The following is a 13105-nucleotide window of genomic DNA, read 5'->3' on the forward strand; positions in this document are numbered from 1 at the left end:
ATCATATTCCAGCAAATATTCACACTTCATGTATGTATTGTGTGCCCAAGGAGCACTTGTGATCAACTCACTTATTTCCTTAGATTTAATGGGGCTAATGTTTCTATATGTTGACTGTTTTGAAAACTGGGAAAATAAAATTTCAGCATGAAGCATTTAAAATTTTTCCCCAAATAAAAGCTTTATATTAAATACCAACCATTAAGGTCTTTTCTTATATACATATATATACATATATATATATATATATATATATATATATATATAATGAAGCAGTATGACCTTGGACCTGGCCTCAGTTTCTTCATATGAAATTAGAGAAGCCATAGGTTGGCCCCATCCATATATAAAGATGGCTTCAGAGGTGAAATTAAGTATTAGCTAAGAAGGTCACTGGAGAAGGCAATGGCACCCCACTCCAGTACTCTTGCCTGGAAAATCCCATGGGTGGAGGAGCCTGGTGGGCTGCAATCTGTGGGGTTGCAAAGAGTCGGACATGACTGAGTGACTTCACTTTTACTTTTCACTTTCATGCATTGGAGAAGGAAATGGCAACCCAGTCCAGCGTTCTTGCCTGGAGAATCCCAGGGACAGGGGAGCCTGGTGGGCTGCCGTCTATGGGGTCGCACAGAGTCGGACACGACTGAAGTGACTTAGCAGCAAGAAGGTCACTATGGCAAATCAGGCTTTGCACTCACCCATTTACTTTACTTGGACATACTCATGGGTGCTTAGAACACGACATCACAAGGAAAGTTCTCCAGCACTCCACTGACAGCTGGTGAAAACTCACTGATCACCAATGCTTCATGGGCCATAATGGGGCCCCAGAACAAGTTGGCTCTAAAAAAGATTATTCTCTGTGATGCTTGGACTTTCAATAAGAAGAGTTTCTCAGCCCTCTTCTCAGCACCGTTTTCTACAGTTTGCCTGCTCTCTGAATAATCTAGCTCACTAGATTACCCTACCAATTATGCACTATCCCTGCAGAATTAAAAAATTTTATAGCTTTACCATCTATTAGCTGCTAACCTGCATGAACTATGGAAGAGCAAAAGTGGTCTCTTACTTGGGTTTGGGGGGCATCAATTCAATTGAAGGTATTCATGCCATATTCATAGGGTGGGAACAACCTATGACTTCTCCAATTTCATAAGAAACTGAGGCCCAGGTAGCTGTCCAAGGTCACACCACTTGAATTCAGTTCTTGATTCCTGGTTGAAGTGCATTTAATTAATAACAGGGGATGTATTCTTGAGTGTTTAATAACTTCCAGGCACTTCTAGTGACTATTCTGCGTGAATCATGCCATGCAGTCCTCATAGCAGCCCTATGAAAAGATTTATAATTAACTCCATTTTATAAATACAGAACCTGAGGCTGTGTAGATGGGATCGGTTTACAGTTCACTGGGAAAAGCTCTATTTTTATCCCCAAGGATGCTGAATATCTGGCTTTTGACTCTTGGCTAAGATAAGGGCAGTGGGATTTGTGATGGGTGTTTTTATGTTTAGGATTCCCCTCTCAGATCAGTTTCTTTACTGATGATTTGCAACCCACCTAACTGCTTTGATAACCTTGGCAGGGTAAGGACTGAGTCTGGCCCAGTGTCTCCAGGGAAAGGGCCCTGGAGAGCTGGCTTGTGGGAATGACTCTCAGACTCCAGTGCTTGCCCACATATGCTTTCTCTTGCAGCACCATAAAATTTGCCTTTAAACACAAGCATCATGTGAGTATTTTCTGGGTAGTTCGAGAATATTTTCAGATAGCCAAACCTGGGAAAGCAGTACAGAGGCTTATGGAGACAAGGTGGAAGGTGGCTGAGAACTCATGGCCACCACTTCCAACTGTGAACGCTATAGCCTTGCAAGAGGAAAGCTGACAGAGCAAAGGTGTGCTGTCTGGAAATGTCTGTGCCACACATGAACTTATCTATAGAAGAAAAACATAGAGAACAGACTTGTGATTACCAAGGTGGAGGGAATGATGTGGAAGGGATGGAGCAGGAGTTTAGCATTAGCAGCTGCAAACTAGCATGTATAAACAACAAGGTCCTACAGTACAGCATGTCTTGTGATAAACCATAATAGAAAAGAACGTATGTATATGTATAACTGAATCACTTTGCTGTACAGTAGAAATGAACACAACATTGCAAATCAACTATACTTTAGTAAAAAAAAAAAAAGGAAGATCTGTGCCAGAATAAGGGCACCATTATCGCACTCATATACCCAAAGGGGATAACTTTATCCAATTCTAGTTAGCTTTTTGCTGTGTGACAAATCATCTTCAAATAGAATGGCTTAAAACAACAACTTATGTACTATATCTCTTTACTTAGTTCCCAACTCTGCAGGTTGGCAATTGGAGTGGGCCCAGCTAGGCAGTTCTTCTGGTATCAGCTGAGTTCACTCAAGGATCTGCAGTCAATATTGGGTTGGCTAGGACTGGTGATGTAAGATGGCCTGAGCTGGGATGGCTCTCGTCTATCACCTGGAGCCTCTCATTTTCCAGCAGTGCAGCCCTGGCTTGTTCTCAAGAGAGTGGGGCAGTGTTCTAAGACAAAGAGAAAAGAAGTGTCCAGGGCCTCTTAAGCATAGTGGGGTCAGGCAGGTGCATCATCACCTCGCCTGAACTCCACTGGTCAAAGCAAGGCACAAGCTTACCCCAGATTTAAGGGGAAGAGAAATAGGTGTCAACCTATTGATGGGAGGAGCTGAAAAGTCACAGTTCAATCAACATGGACAAAGGCAAAGATGGAGAAATGGAACTGATTTTGCAATCAATCTACAATACTCACATAGGCTAGGAATATATAGTAGGAACGTTGGTCTACATGTAATCTTTCTCTCTACAGAAAATGATGAACTATCCAAATGAAACTGTAAATCAGATCCTCTACCGTACTTTCATCTTATGAGGTAGATTACAGAGTTGACTCTCTGGCTGACCCAGACTTGCTCCCTCTGGCAACCTGTATTACAGCCAATTGAATCAACTGCAAATTCAAATACCATATACAGCACGCAGGAAATAAGCAAATGGAAAACAGAGTTCACGATTTGAAAACTTAATATTTTAATCACAGCATAATATAAAGTGATTTTTTATAGGAGTAAGTGAATTTGGTTTGATCAAACTGGGAAGATTTCAGAAGGCTACGATTACTCAGAAAACTCAGCAAAGGCCAGCTCTCTTCCTCACAAAGGACAGTCATATTGCCAGAGGAATCAGCTACAGAAATTAAGCTGTGTGGTGAGGACTTTTAAAACTACCAAGGAACATGTAACAAAAACTAAGCAATTGCCACATTTTAATTTGAAAGAAGGCTCCTAAACTAGGAAAGCCATTTGTTTCCCAGTCCACAGTATACTTTAGAGGACATTATGAAAGACATTTCAGTTCAAAATGCCAGGTGGACAATATATATATTTATCTCTTCTCCCACTTTAGATTAGTTAAAGTGAATAAAAGAGTAGAAGCAGACTCAGAACTGGTTCTAACAGAGCTAACAGGAAATAGGATGGATCGGTAGCCAAGAGAGGGCAAGTTTGGGGAGGACGAAGGGCTGAGGGAGAGGCAGGATCTAGAGAAGCAGGGGAGGGGTGCTGGGGCTTTTACTGTGCTTCCTAAACTTCTCATCTCATGACTCACATGGAAAATAACATTATTTTGCCTTACTGGATAAAGAGAGAACGCACAAGGCTGGAGGCCAATGTCCCGGGCCTTTAGTTGCCCTGAAATCACCAGGCAGGCATTGATTTCTCAGCCTCCCTGTGACTCAGTGGTTCTCAGCCCAGGGCAACTGTGCCCCTCAAAACAGAGTTAGCAATGTCTGGAGACATTTGTGACCATCACACCTACAGCGGGCAGGAAGTGGGGATTATTAGCACTGAAAGAAAAGCCAAGATACTGCTCAACACCTTATAATCTGCAGAACAGACAGAAACCACGACAAAGAACTGTCCCCAAATGTTAATAGTGCCGAGGCTGAGAAGCTCTGTAATGATCTATCGGCAGCCCACCACTGAGTCTTGGCACAGAGGCCGCAAAGCTTAGATACAGTCAGAGGCATCTACAATAGAGAGGGAAATTGATGTGACTGGAAAAAATGGCAAAGTTTGCAACTCACAAGTGCCAGGTACAGAACTGGGTGGCACAAGCCCTGGACAGAACGTTGAAAGAATAGTTAAACATCGCTACATGAAATAATTCAGCCCACCCACACCCTCATGCAGCAGTGCCCACAGCCATTATTTCCCAGAACAAGAAAAGGGGAGATTTTCCCCTAAAGGAACACAATAAATCATCTGAGAAGATCTAGGGCAGAAGGTGGGGGTCACTGGTGCCCCAGATAAAGATCTCCATATTCAAGCATTTAGATATCCACAGTGAAACAGCCCCCACCCCTACCCCTGCCCCTACCCCTCAGCCTAGAAGTCAGCCCCACTTCAGAGCCTCCTAGGAGCTGTTTGGTACATCTCTTTGAAGAGTAGTGTAGGCCAGTGTTTCTTCAACTAGACAGAGCTTAGGAATCGCCTGGGCACCTTGTTAAAATGCATATTCAGGAGGTCTGAGGTGGGGCCTGAGATTCTACATCTCTAAGGAGCTCCAGGGAATGCTCCTGTTCCTATTGTGGGGGTCGTTCTTTGAATAATAAGGATTTGAAGAGGTTGGCAAACAACTGCTAGGCCAAATTCAGCCCAAAGCCAGTTGTGTAACATGTTCCATTGGACAAGGTATCTATGGCTGCTCTGGCGACGGGAGCAGAGGCCACTGGGCCTGCAGTGTAGCCACTGGAGGTGCTGTACTACCAAACTTTCAACAATAGGACCACTGCCCATGAATCCAATTATACCCAAATAACCCGACTAATGTGCCTGGATCACAATTCCTGTAAAAGGCCAGGTAGCCAATATTTTTGGCTTTGTGTGCTCAACCATGGTTGCTGTTAGCATTCCCTTCCAACGGGCAACAACCTCGAAGTGAGATTGAGTTAATCAATGTAGACAGGTTTCAATAGATCCAAGAATTCACACTACATGTCTTCTGTATTCATTTAACATTTTTAAAAAAAGGTATTATACATGAGTCCAATATAAAAAATAGTATATGAAACTATTACATATTTTACAACAGTATTATATTTCTCTAGCATAGAAAAACAGACTGGGATTAATTTAAAATACTTTCTTCTTCTGGCATATTTTAATTTGTGTTTTGCGTACGGGAAACATCACAGAAATAAAACGCAACCCAATGGAGATTACATTAAAGTGCTTATAGCTTTGACAAAGCATCAAACAAAACCGTTTCCTGTCCTCACAGAATTTTGAGTCTGTAGAACTTTCCTTGTCAAGCAAATATTGTAAGATCATAAAACATCAGTTTGTGCATGGTAAAGAGTCTATTATGAAAAAGTCCACATCCATTATCTTAATTAGAAAATTTAATAGCAGTTGCTTTCTATATATATTGACTAAGGAGAAAGTAATTAATTTGCATGCATCAACCTACCTTTTTATGAACACAGACTCAGGTGAGTAAAAAGAGAAGTAAAATAATCTGGGAATTTACTATTTGAGAACATAAAGTGTATTACTGATGAGCCAAAATAACAAGAAAATTGGGAAAATTTCACTGTGACATGTTTATTTTCAAACTGCTTTTAGTTAAGTGGCAATTTCTGTTTCAAAATACATTACAATAGCAATTTTTCTTCATAATGCACTAAAATTATGCTAAAAATCCTGTTATCCTTGAGAACAACTAATACACACAAGCAAAATGTGTCATTTTTTTCAAGCTCAAGAAATGCTTTTTTCATGTGGTAAGGCCCACGTACAAGGGCAGAAGCTATGGTTTGAACAAAGAATTAGGTGAACAACAAATTATCACATGCTAATTTACTGGTCCTGGGCAGCCTTCAGTGACTTGATTAATTTCAGACATCATCTGACAATTAATAAAGGGCATATTTTGAAGTGTGCATTAGGAAAGAATATGTTATGACTAAATTCAGTTCCTTGGGGAAAGTTTACACAACTCGAATTACACATTGCTGCTGCTCAGACACTCAGCTGTGACTCTGTACGACCTCCTAGACTGTAGTCTGCCAGGCTCCTCTGTCCATGGGATTCTCCAGGTAAGAATATTGGAGTGGGTTGCCAGTGCCCTCCTCCAAGGGATCTTTCCTACCCAGGAATTAAACCTACCTCTCTTGTCTCTTGCATTGGCAGGAGGAATCTTTACCACTTAGCACCACCTAGGAGAACTACACATTATCAGGCTGGAAAGATAAAATTAGTGAAAGCAAGGCTCCTGCCCAGCCTGAAAATTGTAAAATAGATCTTTGTTGTCTCTTCCTGTTTACCTGGGAGAAATGAAGGTAGGGTTTTGCCTGAGAGAACTTGGAGAGGGAAGGCAACACAGGGCTTTACTTCGAAGGCAAGACATGCAGATTCTTCCTTCTCTTTGTTGGCTGAACCCACCTGTGGCAATTCACACACCCATCAGTTATTTCCATCTCTCACACCATGAGATGATGGAAGCTATACCAGGATTCACTGCTGCTGCTGCTAAATCGCTTCAGTCATGTCCGACTCTATGTGACCCCATAGATGGCAGCCCACCAGGCTCCCCCATCCCTGGGATTCTCCAGGCAAGAACACTGGAGTGGGTTTGCCATTTCCTTCTCCAATGCATGAAAGTGAAAAGTGAAAGTGAAGTCACTCAGTTGTGTCCGACTCTTAGCGACCCCATGGACTGCAGCCCACCAGGCTCCTCCATCCATGGGATTTTCCAGGCAAGAGTACTGGAGTGGGGTGCCATTGCCTTCTTTTACCAGGATTCAGTCCTCTTCCTTAAACAACTCATCTCCCGCAGAGGTTCAACCTTGCTCTTAAAGGAAATGAACTCAGATGTAGACAGATGGGGTTTACATAAATCCAAGCCAACACTGTGGGACTCCAGTTGCCCTTGTGGCTAGAAGGGCCTTGGCCTGGCTTCCATGTAATTGCAGAGGCCCAGTCCCCAAACTGTAGGCTCCTAAAACACAGTTAGGTGGGATCTCTCCCTGAGCATATGATTACTATACCCCGAAAGTAACCCCTCTGAAGAGGCTTGGGCCTCGTTCTCACTACAACAGACCATGTCTTGGTAAGCATCCTCTGATCCATGAGCCACTAAAGGCTGAGTGTTTACTCCTGTTACTTTTCCAACCTAGATACGGTACCATGAACAGCCCGAAGCCTTACCAGCTCCAGGCTCCCTCTATCCACTGGGCACCCTGTTACATTTGGTTCTCAGTGCTGGAGTCTGTCGGCTGGGGTCACACTCATCTGATAGAAGCATTCTGGGTGACAACTATATTTGCTTCCAGAGCCAAGGTTACATCTACCTCCTCTGAGTCACCCCATTCAGAATGGTGGCATCCAATTCTGCTTGCTTTTCAAACTCCAGGCTGCCCTAAACTTGCTACCATTAACTAGCACTCTGGTAGTAAAATATTGACTGTGACCCACAGTTCAAAATAAACATTGCCTAGGAACGCATTTCACATATGCATATCTAAAACATTTATATCATATTTCATCAAATCTTAGGTGTCATTGATTCTGAGACCCACCTTGATTTGAGATGTCAAAACACAAAAAATGAGCAACTTAACAGTAACAAAGTATGAAAACTAAAATTTTGTGAAACAATATTCACACCACTACATATAAGGCACTCCGATTGTTTTCTGTCCTAATTCTGCTTCTGACAAGCTATACGGACTGATTTACCAGCTGTGTGATCTAAAGTTGTAACTGGAAAACAGAGAAGGTAACTTACATGCTTACAGACAGGCACAGGCTTCCCATGACACTTCTGATGAACTCCCAACTCAAACCATTGCCTACAGGGCCTGCCTCTGGCATCTCTCAACCTTGCCCCACCACCTCTGTGCCTGCCCATGAGATTCCTTGGAGGAGGAAATGGCAACCCACTCCAATAATCTTGCTGGGAAAATCCCATGGACAGAGGAGCCCAGTGGGCTACAGTCCATGGGCTTGCAAAGAGTCGACCACAACTTAGCGACTAAACAACATGAGGCTCCTGCAAGGCTGTTCTTAAAGTCCCCTAACCACACCAAGCGCCTTTGCCCACCTCATGTTGTCCCCTCTTGAAATGCTCTTCTTGATTTATCCCTATGACTGGCTCACTTCCTGTATCATCTCTGAGGTCAGCTCCCAGTCCCCTGACACCCTTCTGTCTCTTTGTATCACAGCACTTCATTTCAATGTCAGGAGATAATTCATGGGTTTCTGCATGTCGTGGGCACTAAGAGCTTTATTCCCAGATGCTGGAATAGTAATCACCTTTGGAAGCATCATGAGGAGCACCTCTCTTGGAAGGGATACAGATGAGCAGGTGTGCCAGCAGTTCTGAGTTGGGATTTTCCCAAGATGGGTGTTTGCAAACTGTGATGTAATCCCAGTGTGCGCCCAGGATCAATTCAAGGCCCCTGCACATCACCCACTGCAACTTAGGGGCAAAGGAACCAAGGGAAACATGCGCCATCAGGAATGGCTGCCTGATGCATTTGGGCTGACTGTTTGCGTACAGATTAGATTTACGCCAGTGTAGAGGACCAGCCTGGCAGCTCCACTGTGGCTGAAGGGCTCCTTCCAATTGTTTACAGCATTAACCACATCTGTACTTGTCCCGTCCTCTGCTTATCACCAGACTCCCACAACTAGATCATAAGCCTCAGGAGGACAGGGATCAGGTGATAACAGAGTCATTATTAATATAAATGTACACTTCTATCCACGAGGTTTATAATTCACAAATTATACAGTTCACTTCTTTGCCCAGATAGGCCCTGTTATGGAAACTCCTAGCCACCTTATAAGTGGTCTAAAAGGTCTCATTTTACAAACATGTGTTCTCTGGAACATATGTCGCTTGACATATTTATTAGCTCAAAGTCTTGCTTGAGGTAATAAATGCTGACAGTTGAGATGCTTATAGTTAAAGCATCAAAACAATAAACTCCATTAAGTAGAGTTGGTGAATAAATGTGGCTTAGCCATGGTTTGGGAATATTTTTGATAATTAAAAATTTTTATTTTCCTGCCTTATAAAGTATATATAGAGAAGTGAATCTTATTTGATAACTGAGTGTCTCATGTACCCTCAGGGTCTTTGTCATGAATCTTAAACATGCTTACATTGTATAGAAAGAGGTTCTCTGTTGGTACTTAGTCTGGAAATTAAGATTTTTAATAAACTCCTAATAAGGGTTTTTTCAATGTTTTTTCTTTCCAGGTACTATTAAATTTGCTACACTTCTATTTTCCTTGTCTTCTAGCTAATCAGGGTTTCAAAGGATGGCTTTTAAAAGCCTTCTAAATGAAATACACAGCAGCATCACATGGTAAATCATATCATTTAGAAAACATACTGCTGGTTATCACCTTACAGTATAAAACATTGGTGGAATTAATTCCTAACTGCTGTGTAGATGACACTACCTATCTGGGGTCCTGGTTTAATTTTCAAAAGCGGAACGTCTGTTTCTCAATGGATCTATTTACATTTATGCCATGCCAAGCAAAATATAAGAATAAAGTCTGAAATTTTCCTCAAGGCAGGAACACTGATTTGGTCCTGTGTTTTACTACAAGCACCTGCTGGGGGTGCTTTGCATTCTGGGAGGATGGAGATGCAGGCACATTATCACTGCCTTGAGTTGTTGGAAAGCAGCAGATGATGGGAAAGTTCAGCCTGGGGAGCCGGGAAACTTGAGATACAATTCTCAATTGCTCCTACCTTGCTGCATGGCCTTGAAGAAGTCCCCTATCCTCTTTTTGCCTCATTTCCCTCATTTGGAAAATGCGAACAGTACCTGGCTGTGTGAATTAACTAATCAATCATTTTAAATGGCTAAGATAAAAGTGCTTTAGACTCGCAAGCCATTTTATAGGATGTAACTGCTATCTTCCAAACACTCCATATGTGCGACTCTATTAAGCTAAAAAAAACACCAGCAGTTTCACAGCAAATTATACTAAATGCTTTATAAATTCCAGAGGCAAATGCTGATAAAGGTTCTATAAACAGTGTTTACAATGACAGCCATGCACAGAACTGTAAAATAACATTATGTGGCAAGCATTCAGAAATAGGATTATTACTGAAATAATCCTCAGTTCCTAAACAACAGAGGAAAAGAAATCCACCATGGTGAAACTTCCAGAACGTCAGATCATCTTCCATTGACATCTGAATGGAAGATAACTGCCAGGAGAGTGGCCGATAGATTTTCTTTGTTCAGTGATAAAAATAGGCACCAGCGGGCAAGGAATACACTGAAAACATAGACAATAGAAGCCCTTAGGTTTTACATTTCGCCCAAGTCTCTCCAAATGATCAATTCTCCAATCAACGCATTTTTACAGCACTGATCTCATTTCTTCTTGCCGCAGCTCTGAGGAAATTTCAGGTTTGACTTTTGGCTGCTATTCCCAAGCCTGTCCTCTGCCCACTAAATGTGGGGACAGCTTGCCTCAAGCATTACTTAGGCAGACCCAGAAGGGTTGCTGAAAAGCTACTTGGGGGCAGCTCAGCCTGCAGACAGAAGCTCCCCTCCCACCAGGAGTGTCCAGCACCAGAAGGCAGTGGTTCTCAAACTTGGCTGCACAAAATGTCAGTGGTAGTCCAGGCCCTAAACCACACTCATTACAGCGGAATCCCGAGGGCTGGGTCCAGGCATCAGTGTTTTTTTTAAAACTCTCAACACTATCACAAATGCACAGCCATGTCTGAGAATGGGTGCTGTAAGGTACTCCCAAATGCATAATGAATGAAGACAGTACAGAATACGTCTTTTCCATTGCTGCCTTGTTGCCTACATCAAGGGTCCACAAACTTTGTTCGTAAAAGGCCAGAGAGTAAATACTTTTGGCTTTGCAGGGCCTTCTGTTGCAACCAGTCAATTCCGCATTTGCCACACAAAAAACAGCCTTAGATAATATGTAAATAGTTCCAGGGCCAGATTGGGCACTTGGGCCCTACTCTGCTGACCCCTGATCTAGACTGTGCTCAATTATCTGTCTCTTAGTGCTAGTATGTTAAATACATCATAAAACACACAAATGAAAATTTTCAATGGACAGGATAAACGTATGGTTAACTGTGTGTTTGATTATTAATAGTACAGAATGCACTCCTGCGGAACCATTCCTGTTAATATTTTTTACAGAGAGCAATTTGTTTTAATATGCTTAATTAATTTTGAAAATCTTGGTGTCTCACACTATGATACAGCAATCTGAAGGTCTGGCTTGAAGTTCATTGCTAAACTGGGATCAGTGGCTCTCAGACTGAAAGAAAAAATTCACGGGGATCAGAGGACCCAAATGTTGACTGGCTGAGTTTTCCAACTCATACATCTCAGTTTGCAGCCCACACCCACCGACTAAGCAATCATTTTTGCTGAACCTCTGACAGAAAATGTCCATCTTCCATAGCAATAATCAGTTGTCCTGGAACCTAATGGGAACATGTCAATTTTCACATTTTTAGTACATGAGTTCAGAGTCCACTAAAACCTTAACTCTGGAAGCTTTTGAAGTAGGTTAGAAAACTCTGTTTCCAAGAATTTTAAGCATTCAGCTATGAGTAATGATAGATAAAATTATTATTTTCAGCAACAATATATTCACCTAAGAATATATAACAATGGAAATACAGACAAACATCCATTTGCAAAATGGTCTAAAAGCTTAAAACATGTTTTTCCTGAAAAGCAGTTAACTACTTCTTCAGTGCTTGAATTTTTATTTTGAAATAATAAAGTATGTTTATGTCTCAAAGTCTATTAGCATACAATTAACACCCTCTTGTCACATTTGAAAATAATTTTTGTAAGATATAAAGAACATTTTTAATCTTGACAACACCTTTAGGAAGTGTTTTGCCATGAGATAAGGAGCAAGCCTTCGTATACATCAAGATTTTCATGGCCATGTCTCATCTCATCACCAAGGACGGTAGTGTCTACTATTTGAAGGTATATTTTAATTAAACTAGGCATAGTACTGACGTCCCTACAGGATGTAACCAACAGCATGCTGGAAAACACTGAGAGCCAAAAAAAAAAAAAAGAGAGAGAGAGAGAAAGGAGCAGGAGTACAGCTGACAACTCCTCCATGTTCTAAAACTTTTACACTTCCCTCTAAACACATGATCGCATGTGATATGCAGTCACATGCTACACCAAAATAAGCATTCCAGCATCAGTCTGTACACTGCATGGTACAAAAGTTTCATCTTGAAGGACAGAAAGCAAAGCTTCGCACCTGGATTCACATGTTGCACCCACTGGTACTTTGGAGCCCAGCGCGCCAGAAGGCAAAGTGAAAGGGCTTGGTAAGGATGGGCAGCCCACAGAAAGTGCGCCAGCACCCGCTGTTCTCTGCCCGTGCACACCAACCAGAAAGCTTCTCAGCCTCTAGGACTCTAAGGCACCCACTACAGCAGTCAGTCAGGAAAGCCAGTTCTCATTTGGCCTCCATTCTAACAAGGCAGCTTATGCTTTGCAAATGTCAACACCTGGTAACTAACCAGAGTCATCGCATCCTCATCCCAAATAACTCAGACTTTTCCAGAAAAGATGGGCCAAAGAGATCCAGAAAATCATAATTTTTAAGTCATCTGTGATTTCACCTAAACATTCTTGACACTTTCCCCTAGGTTCTTATTAGAACAAAATAGCATAAAGGAAATATGTTTCATAACAGTGATAAGACAATGTATAAGTCTTTGCCATTTACTTTCAATCCAATTTATGCAGTCATCAAGGGCCCTAAAATTCAAATGGGTTCTATATTCAGATCTTAAAATGGCAATAGGAAGTTCATTAAATCAGAACTAAAAATTCTTCATTGAATATAAATTTTAACGATTTTAGTAACATTAAAAAATGCTAAACCATGCATGCCATTTACAATGATGATCCCCGTAACTATAAATGATTTCTACTTCCAAATCAGAGTGCAATCACTGCATTCTAGCAGATATATTCCTGACTTTAAACCGACCTTTGTAATGT

The 13105-nt window shown here is 41.7% G+C and overlaps 1 protein-coding gene across 4 annotated transcripts in view; it reads right to left on the minus strand.

Annotated features, from left to right (window-relative positions):
- FRMPD4 (FERM and PDZ domain containing 4) overlaps nt 1–13105 on the minus strand; it is a 554242-nt gene that overhangs the window by 349390 nt on the left and 191747 nt on the right. The window lies entirely within an intron of this gene.

Source organism: Bos indicus, chromosome X, assembly GCF_029378745.1.
Source record: "Bos indicus isolate NIAB-ARS_2022 breed Sahiwal x Tharparkar chromosome X, NIAB-ARS_B.indTharparkar_mat_pri_1.0, whole genome shotgun sequence".
Classification (NCBI taxonomy): domain Eukaryota; kingdom Metazoa; phylum Chordata; class Mammalia; order Artiodactyla; family Bovidae; genus Bos; species Bos indicus.